Source organism: Solanum pennellii, chromosome 12 (genome assembly GCF_001406875.1).
Source record: "Solanum pennellii chromosome 12, SPENNV200".
Taxonomy (NCBI): domain Eukaryota; kingdom Viridiplantae; phylum Streptophyta; class Magnoliopsida; order Solanales; family Solanaceae; genus Solanum; species Solanum pennellii.
The window spans coordinates 6579094-6594078 of record NC_028648.1 but is presented as its reverse complement, the minus strand read 5'-3'; the positions used below and the strand labels follow the sequence as shown (position 1 = coordinate 6594078).

The 14985-nt window shown below is 32.4% G+C and overlaps 1 pseudogene; it reads left to right on the top strand.

Annotated features, from left to right (window-relative positions):
* Positions 1-8030: 8030 nt before the first annotated feature.
* LOC107007053 lies at positions 8031-8690 on the top strand (annotated as a pseudogene).
* The last annotated feature ends 6295 nt before the right edge of the window (positions 8691-14985 follow it).

Sequence of the window (14985 nt, the reverse complement as noted above, 5' to 3'; positions counted from 1 at the left end):
TATAAGCATGAATAGTCCAAAACGCCCCTTAAAAACTTTTAACAGAAATCCGACCCATTCAGGTTACGCAGTCTGTGACGGTCCGTCACGACTGTGACGGTCCGTACTGCATGTCCGTCACAGAGTTCAGAGAGTTAATTCTGTGGAAAGATTTGTGACGGTCCTTCGTGCCAACGACGGTCCGTCCTGCTATTCCGTCGTGAAGTTCAGAGAGTCGATCTCAGTACTCAAATTTTCAGGATCTAAGTGTTTTGGAACAAGACACCCTCGACGGTCCGTCGTGCCCATGACGGTCCGTCGTGGGATCCGTCGACTTAGACAGTTATTACCAGAAATAAACTCTACTGCTCAAAACGACTAAACAGATCGTTACAATTCTCATGAATAATTACTTGATGTCAAAAGAGTTTTATGTTGTGAGAATGAAATATTGATAATATCTATGATGGTTTGTGCATTATGAGTGTTCGGTGGTTGGTTTGGGTTCACTTCTGATTAGAATCAGTATTGATTCAACATTTTATCATGGTTATGTGAAAAAGATTCCACCTAATGGTTGTCTCAAGGTCCTTGAGAACATGTTGCATATGTATGTACAATTAGCTTCGATGGCTATTGAGAATACATTAGTTATTAGTTGAGTTTACATACAACAATAGCTACCATTTGAGTGGTGACATGACCCTATTTGAGACATGCTTCAAGAGGAGACATAGCTCCTCCATTGGTTGGGTTGATCCACTTGAGGTAAGACATTGGGAGACAGAGCATGATATGCACAAAAGATATTCACATATTTTGGTCGATTCTTGTACAATCTTTTTACTCTCGCCTTCCTAATATCGTTTGAGGATGAACGATGGGTAAATTGGTATGTAATGTAACAACCCATTTGATTGATTTGAGTAATAGATCTTTTTATTTCATAAATGACTCTTTTGATGGATTCTAAATGAGTATCGTGGACTATTCTTTTAACTATGATTATTTAATTGACGAATAATTACTAAGTAATTCATTTAGTTGGTGGGTATGTATTAAATAATTAATTTTAAGTTGATTATAAATGGGTCAAGCCCATAGATGGGAATAAAAGTAATAAAATTTAGCAAATTTTGATTCATTATTAATTTAGGGAAATTGATTAGGTTAGAATACATACCTGGAAAGGAAGATTAGCAGCGAGAACCGCTGAATGCATTCAGGTAAGAGAATAGTGCTCTGTTGAATGGAATCATATTATTTCTATATCATTATGATTTTATATCTTTATATGGAAAGAGACTAACCAATTATGTAGTTGTATTTTATTAAATTAGGGGAATCTTTGTATAGGAAATTAATGGTGCCAATGATTAGGAATTAGGATAATAATAATTAATGAGCTAAGGAGGGACAAAGAGAATGAATTGTTATTTGGAAAAGTTTCTGCATATAAGTCCCTTTTCGTTTTTTTTGTCCTGCGTAATTATTGCAATAATATGCAATATACATTATGGTGTGTTTTTTTGGTTAGAAAACAATTGAAAAGGTAGGTTCTTAAAAACATATGGTAGACGAGCGGTGGTGGGTAATGTTTGACAATTATGTATAAGAATGTAGGATGGTCTTAGGTATTGCAGTTTTATTTACTTGTGGATTGACACTAATAATTCACTAATATAGTTTAGGTGCTGGAAATTTTATTATAATATTATATTATAATTTAAGTTTTAACTTATAGAGATAGGTAATTAAATATTAATTGTATCATATATTCGAAAACCATCAAAGCTATGATAATTAGAGGATTAAGACTTAACCCTAGACTTCCAACTTGGGAAATCTTAAAGTTAACATATTGGTTGACAAAACTTGGGAAAACGATTATAGTGATATTGGTACCCATAGAATTGTGAACTTATGAATTATGCCTACTTGTTAGATAAACATTCTGAGGCAATGAAGAAAGGAAAAACATTGAGGAACTAGCTTGATAGACTTCGATTCTTCGTTGGAGGTAGGTTATGGTTTATGCTATTTGATAGTAAACTCTTAATTGTGATTGATATGCATTGAATGATATTGTGAAGTTCTCTATGTAATTAACTGTTTGATTGTGTTACTTCGTGGGGTGGCTTGTGATTGGTCTGAAATTCTGAGACCGTTGAACCCTCTTTATAGAAGTGATGCCTTGAATAAAAAAGGCTTGATGAAATAATATAACAATGAATTGAAAGTGGTGATAATAAAGGATAAATTAACGGTATTCTTGGACCGGAGTGTCACGTTCCGACACAGTATTCTTGGATCGGAGTGTCACGGTATTCTTGGATCGGAGTGTCACATTTCAATACGGTATTTTTTGATCGGAGTATCACATTTCGACACGGTGTAATTGAATCGAAGTGTCACGTTCTGACACAGTAACATTAAAGGAAAATGAAATTGAATTAATTTAATGTGTTCAACCTCAAAGAACCCATTTTCCAACAAATGTGGTGTGTAGGCATGAGTCCTCGTGTGTGCTTGATATTGTGATTGAATACGTTCTTGCTTCAATTGTCACTTGTTCATGTTGTTTGTTGCTTCTTACATATCAAGTACTATAGTATATTTTATACTATTATTCTTTGTATATTAGTTACTATTTTGGGTTGGCCGATGATACTTACTCAGTACATGTTGCCTCGTACTGAGCCCTACTTGTATTTTTCTTTGTTTTCCTTATATGGAGTGCAGCAAGTGTACCGACGAATTTGAATCGCCCTTAGCTCTATCAAGTCTCGGCATATCAGGTTCAAGGGTGAGCAATTCATTCGACCTTGAGTTGGATTATGTCAGTCATTACCTGATGCCCTTAGTTTTCGGACACAAATTACTTTATTTTATTTACTTTGGTGTCTTTGATATTCTTAGTCTTAGTAATTGGAAATTAGATGTTCTTGTTGTGATGACTTTCAGGTTTTGGGAAAAGATATTTAGTATGTTTTTAAGCTTCCGCATTATGCTTGTAGTTTGTATGTTGGGGTTAAATTCGTTGGTTCTCCAACCTAGGGGGTTAAGTGTTGGTATCACTCACGACTTTTTTTTGGGTCGTGACAGTCATGTGACCCAGTATTTGACTCCCTCATAGTGAATTGTGCTAAGCATGAACACACACATGCTAGAGGAAATAGGGTATGAAATTACTAGTCTGGGAGAACCATATTAACACCTGAAATAGTCTTAACATGACAGTCTACATATGATAATTTTGTGACCTATGTGGTGTTATAAGTGTATTATGTCTTGACGTGTCTACTTATTCATATTTATAAAAGTATAAGTGTCTACTTGTACACACTTAATGTTAGATGACATAGTTGTCCGCTGAAGTCAAGTAAAGAGTCATGTTTATATATAATGTCTTATGTTAAATATGCACATGATATGAAGGAAGAGGAACCTATAGCAACTCAATTGGAAACAAGAAAGTATTGTAAGGAGATTCTTAGATATCGAAGAAGCTGACACAAAATCATCAAAATAGAATTCTGTGCAAAAAACATTGTGATGCAAAAGGATCTAAACAACTCAAAGTCTTAAACCGAGAAAGCTTCCACCAAGATACACATATTTCTCAAATGAAATCATCTTTGCATCATATGATCTTAAAACAAGCACTTGACCATGTATAGAACAAAGATGCAGCAAAATAAAGAAATTTAATCCCTCCTCAATTAACGTAATGTCAGCTTGAATATGTGGAATGTTCTCAACCTTCCCCTTGAATGGAGAAAGAGATTCAATAATAAGAAAACCCAAGAAGAGAGATTTTGAGTGCATATAAAGAAAATAAACTTATTTCTTGAAAAATATGATAACAAGAACAACGATGAAGAAACTGCATAGAAAAAGTTTTAAAGGTATTGTAGATCTATGAAACTTGTTTCTAATGAAATGACTCGGATAAAGAACGAGAGTTGTGAAAAAAAATCTTACACAACCTAAATAGTCCTTTTTAGAGAGAATGTCTGTCTGCGGGTTGTGCTAAGGTCAACCAACGTATTCAATTATGTGAATCGACCTCTGAAAACATGAAGTGAATTAAGTACCATGATATGAAATGATAGATATTGGCACCCCTTGCAAATTGATACAATCTCTAGAATGCAACCTCTCAACCTCTGAGAAAAGTATAAAGTCTATACTGGCCGTAAAAGGTGAGAAGACCCACTCAAACTATCAAAAATAACCCAAATATCATCAAATGTACGGAAAGTGTCTGGCAATCCTATCATGAAATCCATATCTATCCACTCCCACCTTCACTCGAGAATGAATAGCCTTTGAATGAAATAACCTAATCTCAAGTGCTCATACTTCACCTATTGATAATTCAAGTACTTAGACATAATCTTAGCAATATCTCACTTAATCCAACACCGCCATTAGACTAGTTTTTCTTATCTTTCTCCTTCTCCTTCTCCTTCCCCCTACCTATTTCTTTCTCCTGGACCCCCTCCTATTTCTTCTTATTCATCTTCTCCTTCTACTTTTTCTTGTTCTCCTCTTCCTCCTCCTCCTCCTTCTTCTGCTACTCCTTTTCCTCCTTTTACTTCTTTTTTTGCTCCTCCTCCTCCTCCTCTTTCTTTTTTTCCCTACCACCTACTCCACACGTTATCATGTTTAAAAAAGATTACAAATAATGAAGAAAATAGAACAACTCATCACACCATCCAACTAAGTACACATGTTATTCTAGTTATACTATTGTTTTATTTTTTTATGCATTGCCTAGGCCTATCAAAACCCTTGGATTTCATTTATCTATGATTATGTACATAAAAAGTTGTGGTGAGATACCACCATTTGGAGAAAATCTATCTTCTTATATCCTGTTTACCTATTTTTAGCGGCAATTAGCACTCTTTGTATTGTCTCTAAAGTCTTTAGTGACATTGGTCCTAATAACACTTAATTAATGCTGGTAAAGACTTTAGCATTATTAATTGTCGATATTTATTGCCGCTAAAATTTGTTTTTGTTGAAGTGTGATCAAGCTCAACTAAGTGGGAGCAAAGCAGAGCTACGAAAGGAAGCCAAGCTCCGCAAGAGCAGAAGAAGTAGATCTCACATTTTTGTAAGTCTTCGACTTGTCGTTTAAGATTCGTTTTAGAGTTCTGCGGACACAAACGAATATGTTTCCCAAATAGAAATTACACTTTGGCGTCAACATAATCAACAAAACGTATGTAGGTTGTCTATAAGAAATGTTGATCAAAGCCAACACAACAACTAAAACCACTTAAAACAAGCAAACAATCAAGCTTCCCAAAACCAAACCAACAATCACAAGACATAAAGAAGAGTAGATACTAGACAAAACTAAACTTTGAGAGTTAATGACGCTACTAAAAATCCCATCCAGTTCATTAAGAATGTTGATCGAACTCAACCCTTTCGACGCAAAAAATCACCAAATGGGGAAAAACATACAAAAAAACTCTCCCTAAAACCTAAAGTAGAGAGCCACTCCACCTTAATAAGACATAAATACCTTATAGAAGCAACAAGAAGGGGAAAATAGAAAGAAAAATAAAAACCAAGCAATGGACCGTGAGGGTCATTACAAGATCCACTATTAGAATAACTTAAATCTTAAAAGTTAGACAAAAACAAAGTACCCCAAGGTCAAAAAAAATAAGGATATTTGGTATGTATATCAATATTGGCTTACCAAGTAGCCTCTCTCGGAATAACCATAGGCGCCTCCTCGAAAATTAAGGACTCATCATGCCGAACCAAATTCCACTTAAGCATGTGAGACATATTTAAAAATTCTGTCCCAACATAGTACATAAAATATAAGGTCAATAAACCAAAGGGTTGAAGGTATGTCGAACTCTTAATAAGCCACCCTCATAACAAATTGCAAATTCTCAAAAGTTTAATGAACCTAGGGTTGAGCTTGCCCTTTCGATCAAACCTAATCATGCCTTTCATGGTTGACACCAACATAAACACTCGATATCTTACCTAAACTCTAAGGCTCTAATTCTCTAATTCTCTAATCAATTTACCTTTTATGCCTACTCTAAGTAGTACGAGCCTCTCTTGAATTACCCAAACTTTATCCATAAGTCAGTGACCTAAGGGCTTAATTTCAAAAGCATTAAACTATCACATGAAAGGCTGACCTCCAATTATATATTTCTCAAATAGAGACATTTGAATACTCAAACTTTAGCTATTATTATGTGCAAACTCTACGAAAGCAAAAACTAGTCCCACATGCCTCGAAAATAAATTACACAAGCCTAAACCTTATCTTCCACATCCTAAATAGTTCTTTTTTGGACTGTCTGCCTGTCTATGAATGAAATGTTGTGCTAAGATCAACCCAGGTACCAATTCATTCTGAGATAACCTCCAAAAATATGATGTAAATTAAGTGTCATGATCTGAAATGATAGACACTGGCACCCCTTGCAAATTTATACAATCTCATTAATGTAACTTAGAATCCTTTCAGAAAATTATAAATTCTAAAGTGGTAGAAGGTGAGAAGACTTGGTAAACCTATCAATGATGATCCAAATAACATCAAATGTACAGAAAGTTTATGGCAATCCTACCATGAAATTCATATCTATCTACTCCAACCTTTACTCAAGAATGGGTAGCCTTTGAGTCAGATGACTTAACCTCAAGTATTCATACTTCACCTACTGACAATTCAAGTACTTATACATAAAATTTGAAATATCTCACTTATTCCAACATCACCATTAGACTACTACTTCTACTTCTTCTTTTTCTCCTTTTCCTTCTCCTTCCCCTTCTCTTTCTCCTCCAAATTCGTCTAATTCATATTCTCCTTCTCCTTTGGCTCCTTGCTTCTTCTCCTTATACTTTTTGCTTCTCTTTCTCCTTCTACTTTTACTAATTCTCCTCCTCCTCCTCCTTTTTCTTCTACTCCTCTTCCTCTTCCTCCTCCTCCTTCTCCTACTTCTTTGTCCCTACCCCTACTACACATGCAACCATAGAAAATCATAAAGAATAAAAATTACTAAATATGAAGAAAATAAAATAACTCATCACACCAACCAACTAAGTACACATGTTCTTTAGTTATAGTACTCTTGTTTTATTTTATTATGCATTGCCTAGGCCTATCGAACCCCATGAATTTCAATTATCTGAGGTTGTGTATATAAAAAGTTATGGTGCATTTGGAAAAAATCGATCTTCTTTACCTATTTTTTACGACTTCGGATAGTCTTATATTTTGAAGTATATGTATTTAGTTTGATGCTCTTGAACTACTAGTAACACTAAATTTTGGGTCTTTTTTTTTTTTTGCCTTCACACTTCTATTATATCTATGAAAGCTTTGAGTTTATAGACTTGATTTTGCTAATGTTATTTTTTCTGTATAATTGTTTGATATCAATTTCAGCTGAGGATTGGCTTACCTACCAATGGGATAGTGAAAGTGCCATCATGCCTTAGATTTTGAGTCATCAAAGTTCTTATTTGTGAAAAAGGAATCATTCTACTTTAGTAATTCTCATCCCATATCTAAAAACTTACTTCAATCGGTATATTAATTAATTAGAAGTACTCATATATTTTCCTTCACCATTCTTGACGTTAACTTCTCATATACCTTTTTAATCGATCAAAATTTTGAAATATGAGGCAATTTTTTCGAAGGATATGCTACGTCTTTGTGTAATAACACATATTTTCTACAACTATTTTCTACCAAATATGCCCATGTAAAATGTTAATTATTGTGTTTTCTACCTCAAAAAATCATGATGACCTGTCAATTTTAATTTGAAAATTAAAAATTTACATCTTTTTAAGGAAAAAAAAGAATAATATCCTTAAAATCAGATAACACTAATCAAATTACTTAAAATTTGGAACTTAAACTATGAAAATTCTTGATTTGACTATTTTGACAATTCTTGTTTTTCAACTATAAAAGTCACACATCTCCTCAAATTTTATATATTCTACTCCAAAAGAATGTATTTTTTTTTGTTTGAGTATCAAATATGTCTACAAAAAGCTTGAGAGATACTACGAACTACAGTGAAAATGTGAGAAATTCCATCTTAGATAGAAGAGAAACAAGTTTGTTCAAGAAAGCAGAAGAGCTTTCTATTTTGTGTGATGTACAAGTCGCCATAATTTTTTTTAGGCCAGGAAAAATCCAACCCATTACTTGGAAATCCTCAAGTCTGGCTCAGGATGTCTTGACGAGGCATTTAAGTTTTATTGAATTCAAAAGACCGACAAAGTTGGTCACACAAGAAGACAATCTTCAAAAGAAAGTTGACAAGAAAGAATAACAAATTAGCAAATTAGAGAAAATGAATGAGGCAAAGGAAATGGAAATCCTCTTCAACCAACTAGTGGAGGGAGAGAGTATTGATGAACTTGACGCTTGAGAAATGAAAGGTTCGTTAAAGGTGTTTGCTGAAAAAATGGTTAAACTTGATGAAAGAAAGAAAAAAATTAATCAAGATCCAAATCCTCCATCCAACAAAGAAAATATTACCTTATCCGTAAGTCCAATGGAAGAGTCATTCAATGACCCGAGGTTTATTCAGACTAAAGCTACATTAGGGGATGAGAGCGGTATAGAGTCTGCACCAAAAGAAGGCAATGGCGTCAATGGTGAAGATGATGGACATTCCAGGGACCTCGATTGAGAATGTAATAATTATATGTTCTATCATTGTTTCTTCGTGTTCTTTTTCATAGTGTGTGTCAATTTGTTGCATTTTTCTTTCCGTTTCATGTTAATGTACTTTTTATGTCAATCATTTACGAATGTTATTCTATTTTGTTGAAAAAATGAACTAACATTGTTCGGTTGATAAGTTATTTTTATCAAAATGTTGATCCAAGTTGAATCTTTATTTTTAGTCGTACATATTTTATTTCTCTTACGTTTAAAAACCTATGTTTTATTTGATACAAAAGATACTTCATGTATATATTATATAATCGTTGCATACCTAAAGAATAATCGAGTTATGATTAGTATATCTTAATTTACAATGTATAAGTATTTATCATCCCATAATTATTCTAGATTTTTCCTATTTTCTTAGCTTTTGGGATAAATGAACAAATTAGATTTCTGATTTTTTTGTGGGGAAGGAATGGTGATTGAAAAAAGATAAAGATTGGCAGTGACGCAATATGAAGGGGCAGGGATTCGCATTGAGGATTTCTTCAATTTTGAGTGATATTTTATGTTTAAAGTCAATTGGTATAGTGAAGAAAAGTCTTAGGGCATTATTTGAGGATCAACTCAAAGGGTATTTTTAGGCTAATGATATTTTATGGTTATACCTAGTAATCTTTATGTGTCAACCAGCCATTTGTGTTACTAATAGTAATAGAACCACTATAAAAAAAATGCTCGATTCATGGGGGTTATTTTTTCAATTTATGGAGATTTAGGGATTTCACTAATTAAAACGTGGCGGTTTCTAAAACCGCTACAATTACCACTGTCACGAGCATATTTGCAGCAATTTTAGTAAACCTTCAGGACGCTCCCCGCAAAATGACTTTTAAATATGTGGAGGTGTTTTATTATAAGTTTGTGACATATTAAACCTTCACAATATTATTTCAATATTTTATAAATTAAATTTGTGTGGATTTAAAATTGTGATGATATGTGATTAATATTTATTATATAATTTGATTTGTGGAGTGTTACAAAAATAATAATAATAATTATTATTATTATTATTATTATTATTTTAATAATAAACGTGGAATTTAATTTTCATCAAGCCTTCAAAATAATGAATAATTTAAGTAAAAACACATTTAAAGCAAATCAAATTACATTAAACAAATTTGTAATAATAAGCTTCACACATTTTTAAGTTAACTTTCTTCCTTGACCTTGTTTTTACTTTCCTAAACAAAAAAGTAGCGATGACTTCAAAAATTTACCTTATTGAATAATTAAGTTGTATTGATGTAGATCACCGTCTAATATGCAAAATCGTCCTTTAATTTGTTATATTCAAATCCAATCCAGAATAAAATGAATACATTATCCTTAACCAAAAAAAAATGAAGCTTTCCATAAATAAATCAAAGATTAAGTACAGATAATTTTATGACGTGGTGAGAATTTAAGCAAATCCTGCAATATGTAAAAATATTGATACATTAATTTTACAACTTGCAAAATACAAAATACCTATAAATTGAATAATAATAATATAAATTTTAAGTTCTAATATGAATCATCAAACTCACCTAGTAGAGAATTACCTTTATATTTTCTTACTAAATAACATTTTCACACACATAAAAAGTTAAATGAAAAAAAAATGTAAAGAAGAGGGAGAGGCAAAGGGATAAAGGAAAGGGGACAAAGAAATGGGTTTACGGGAAAAAGAATTAATGGAATGGGTGGGATTTGGGAAGGAGGGGTGGTTATTTTATATTTGATTGGATTTGAAAGGATTTAAGGGGGAATTAATTATAGTTTTTACTTTTTAGGCTTTTTAAATATTTTGAAAGGAGCGGTATTAGAATTTTGTTGAGTCTAGTCCAAATAAAAGGTAAAAGAATTTTTCTAGTGCGTAAAACAAGCTCTTATTTTTAATTTTTATTGATTTGCAATGACTAATAATTAAAGTGTTTCATCTTAAAAAATCAACTAGTACTATAAAAGCATAAATAAAGTTAAAATACAAACAAAATAAATATAAATGCATATGACTAATGATTNTGCTAAACACAACTATAAAAGCTTGAAATGGATTAAGGATGAACTTACCTTGGCTCTGCTTGACTCATAAGAAAACAACTCAATATAAAGCAATAAGAACATACATACATATATATATATATATATATATATATATATATATATATATATAACACATAGTTTTATAGATATTTTCTTAGATTACATAGTTAAAAAAATTAAACTTTTGTGTGATGAAATAACAAAAATCACTAAATAATATAAATTAAACTATTACTCCATGTGTCTGAGTTTATGTGACTTATTTTCCATCTTAGTATGTTCCAAAATAAATGACACCTTTCTATATTAAATAACAATTTAACTATGAAATGTCTACATTACCATTGATGAAATGATTTACACCTACACAAATTTTTAAAATCTTCATTTTTTAAAATTTTGTACAAAGTCAAACTACCTCACATTATATTGAACAGAGGGTGTACTATATAAGATAGTGTTGAAGTGAAATTTCATCTACAATGTAAAAAAAGAAATTCAAAATGAAATAGGAGAAGGGTGTGGGTATATGATGAAATTAACTTTAAATATCAAATGTATAATATTATATATATAAATAACAAATTTAATAAATTTTTGGAGTTAGATAATCGCCAAAAATAATATTAAATTGTGACGATTTTTTAACCTCCTTAGTGAAATCAACATAAATTTTTTATAATGTTGGATCAAAATAAAACGTAACCTCCTTAATAAAATCACCTTAAATTTTTTATAATGTCGGATCAAAATAAAACGTCACAAAATGAATTATAAATGAGACTTCTAAATACTCGCAGAAGTTAATCACCGCAAATTAAGCATTTTTTTGTAGTACCAATTATTATCTAAGAGAACAATATCTAAGATAAGATATATTTATTAATAATGTGTGGATAAAACTAAGTAAAGATAAAATACAGAGAAAGCATGTAATCAACGATCAACACATATAATAGTGTGATGTGATACTAGTACAGGAGGGACGGGGGGAGGGGGGTATCGGGTTGTCATGTGACCCATTATTTGACTCCCTCATAGTGAAATGTGCCAAGCATGAATACACACATGCTAAAGGAAATAGAGTGTAAAATTACTAGTCTGGGAGAACCATATTAACATCTGAAATAGTCTGAACATGACACTCCACATATGATAATTTTGTGACCTGTGTAGTGTTCTACGTGTATGATGTCTTGACGACACGTGTGTCTACTCATTAAATATTATACAAGTATAAGTATAAGTATCTACTTGTATACACTTGAAGTTAGATGACATAGTTGTGCGCTGAAATCAAATTAAGACTCGTGTTTATATGTTATATCTCACTTTAAATATGCACATGATAAGAAGGAAGAGAAACCCGTAGCAACTCAATTGGAAACAAGAAAGTATGGTAAGGAAATTCTTAGGTATTGAAGAAGCTGACACAAAATAATTAAAAGAGAATTCTGTGCAAATAACATTGTGATGCAAAAGAAGGTAAACAACTCAAAGTCTTAAACCGAGAAAGCTTCTATCAAGATACACATATTCCTCACGTGATATCATCTTTGCATCATATGCTCTTAAAACAAGCACTTGATCATGTATAGAACAAGATGCAGTTAAATAAAGAAACTTGATACCTCATCAATTAAAGTAATGTCAGCTTGAATATGTGGAAGGTGCTCAACTTTCCCCTTGAATGGAGAAAGAGATCCAATAATAAGAAAACCCAAGAAGAGAGTTTTGAGTGCATATAAAGAAAAGAAACTTATTTCTTGAAAAATATGATACGAAGAACAACGATGAAGAAACTGCATAGAAAAAGTCTTATTGTAGAGCTATGAAACTTGTTTCTCATAAAATGACTCCGATAAAGTAAGAGAGTTGTTAAGAAAATCTTCCACAACCTAAATAGTCCTTTTTAGACTAATGTATTTCTGCGAGTTGTGCTAAGGTCAACCAAGGTATCCAATTCTCTCTGAATCGACCTCCGAAAAATGATGTGAAATAAGTACCATGATCTGAAACAATAGATACTGCAACCCCTTGCAAATTGATACAATCTCATGAATGCACCCTCTGAACCTCTGAGAAAAGTATATAGTCTAAACTAGCCGTAGAAAGTGAGAAGACCCAGTCAACCTATCAAAAATGACCCAAATATCATCAAATGTGCGGAAAGTTTATGACAATCCTACCATGAAATCCATATGAATAGATAGCCTTTGAATCAAATGACCTAACCTCTGGTCCTCATACTTCACCTAGTGATAATTCAAGTACTTGGTCATAAATTTTGCAATATCTCACTTAATCCAACACCACCATTAGACTACTTCTTTTTCTCTTTCTCCTTCTCCTTCCCCCTTCCCTTCTCTTTCTCTTCCCTCCTCCTTCTTCTTATACATTTTCTCCTTCTGCTTTTGCTTCTCTTTCTCCTGCTACTTTTGCATGTTCTCCTCTTCCTCCTCCTCCTTCTACTACTCCTTTTCCTTCTTTTTTTTTATTTTCCTCCTCCTCTTTCTGCTACTCCTTTTCCTTTTTTTTTTATTTTCCTCCTCCTCCTCCGCTTCCTCGTTTTTCTTTGTCCCTACCACCTACTCCACCTGTAACCATGGAGAATCATGTTGAAAAAAATTACAGATAATGAAGAAAATAGAACAACTCATCACACCAGCCACTAAGTACACATGTTATTCTAGTTATATATTGTTTTAATTTTTTATGCATTGCCTAGGCCTATCAAAATCCATGGATTTCATTTATCTATGGTTATGTAGATAAAAAGTAATGGTGAGATACCACCATTTGCAGAAAAGCTATCTTTTTATATCTTGTTTACCTATTTTTAGCGGCAATTAGCACTCATTGTATGTGGTCCTAAAGTATTTAGTGACATTGATCCTAATGTTACTTAATTAATGTTGGTAAAGACTTTACATTCTTAATTGTCTATATTTATTGCTGCAAAAATTTTATTTTTGTTGTAGGGTGATCAAGCTCAACTAAGTGGGAGGAGGATTAGATCAGCAGCCTTTGCTGGTGTGGCGACTTTCTGCACGAGTAGAGAAGAGCTACCAAAGGAAGCACAGCTCCGCAAGAGCAGCTGCATAAGGAGATCTCAAATTTTTGTAAGTCCTCGACCTGTTGTTTAATTTTCATTTAGAGTTCTGCGGACAGAAACGAATATGCTTCCCAATCAAAAATCACATTTTAGCCTCAACATAATCAACAAAATAAACTATGTAGGTTGTCTATAGGAAATGTTGATCAAAGCCAACACAACAACTAAAACCACTTAAAACAAGCAAAGAACCAAACTTCCCGAAATCAAATTAACAATCACAAGACATAAAAAAGAGGTCCTACTAGACCAAACTAAAACTTTGAGAGCTAATGACTCTAATAAAAATCCCATCCAGTTCATTAAGAATGTTGATCGAACTCAACCCTTTCAACGCCAAAATCCCAAATGTGAAAACACACAAAAAACTCTCCCTTAAACCTCAAGCAGAGATCCACCCAACTCAATAAGACATAATACCTTATAGAAGCAACGAGAAGGGGAAAATAGTAAGCAAAATAAAAACCAAGCAATGGACCGTGAGGGTCATTATAACATTGATGTGAGGTCAAAATACACATTTTTATTATTATTTACTTCATATTTATTATTTATATTTGTCCATTTTGAGCATAAATTTTATAGATTGTGCTAAATTGTGTATTTTATTCGTAGATTTGATGAACAAATGAAGTTTGGAGCTAAACCGAGCAGGAAGTTTAATGGATCAAAGTGAATAGAATAATATATATATATATATATATATATATATATATAATGGAAAGCCGGCTGAAATCAAATTGATTGAAAGTTTTGTTGCCACATGTCAATCATTGAAATGGCTCTTAATTTGGAAGCGGAGGCAGCAATATATTCGAGATACAAAAATAATTTACGGAAATCAATTCCTTTTCGATTTTGATTTTCTAATTGGCTTAGACTCAATTAATTTATTTAGGGTTTTCTTTATCTATAAATAGGACATATAAATTATTATTTAGGGGTGGACAAGAACCAAGATACAAGACATAATATAAATTTTCTTTTACCTTTGGAGATTTATAAGAGCCGCCGTGGAGGGCGGAGAATTGTAGTTTATTCTTTCTTCTCCTTTATTATTTATTTGTATTCATGATTATTAAAGAGAAAGTTTAGCTATTGT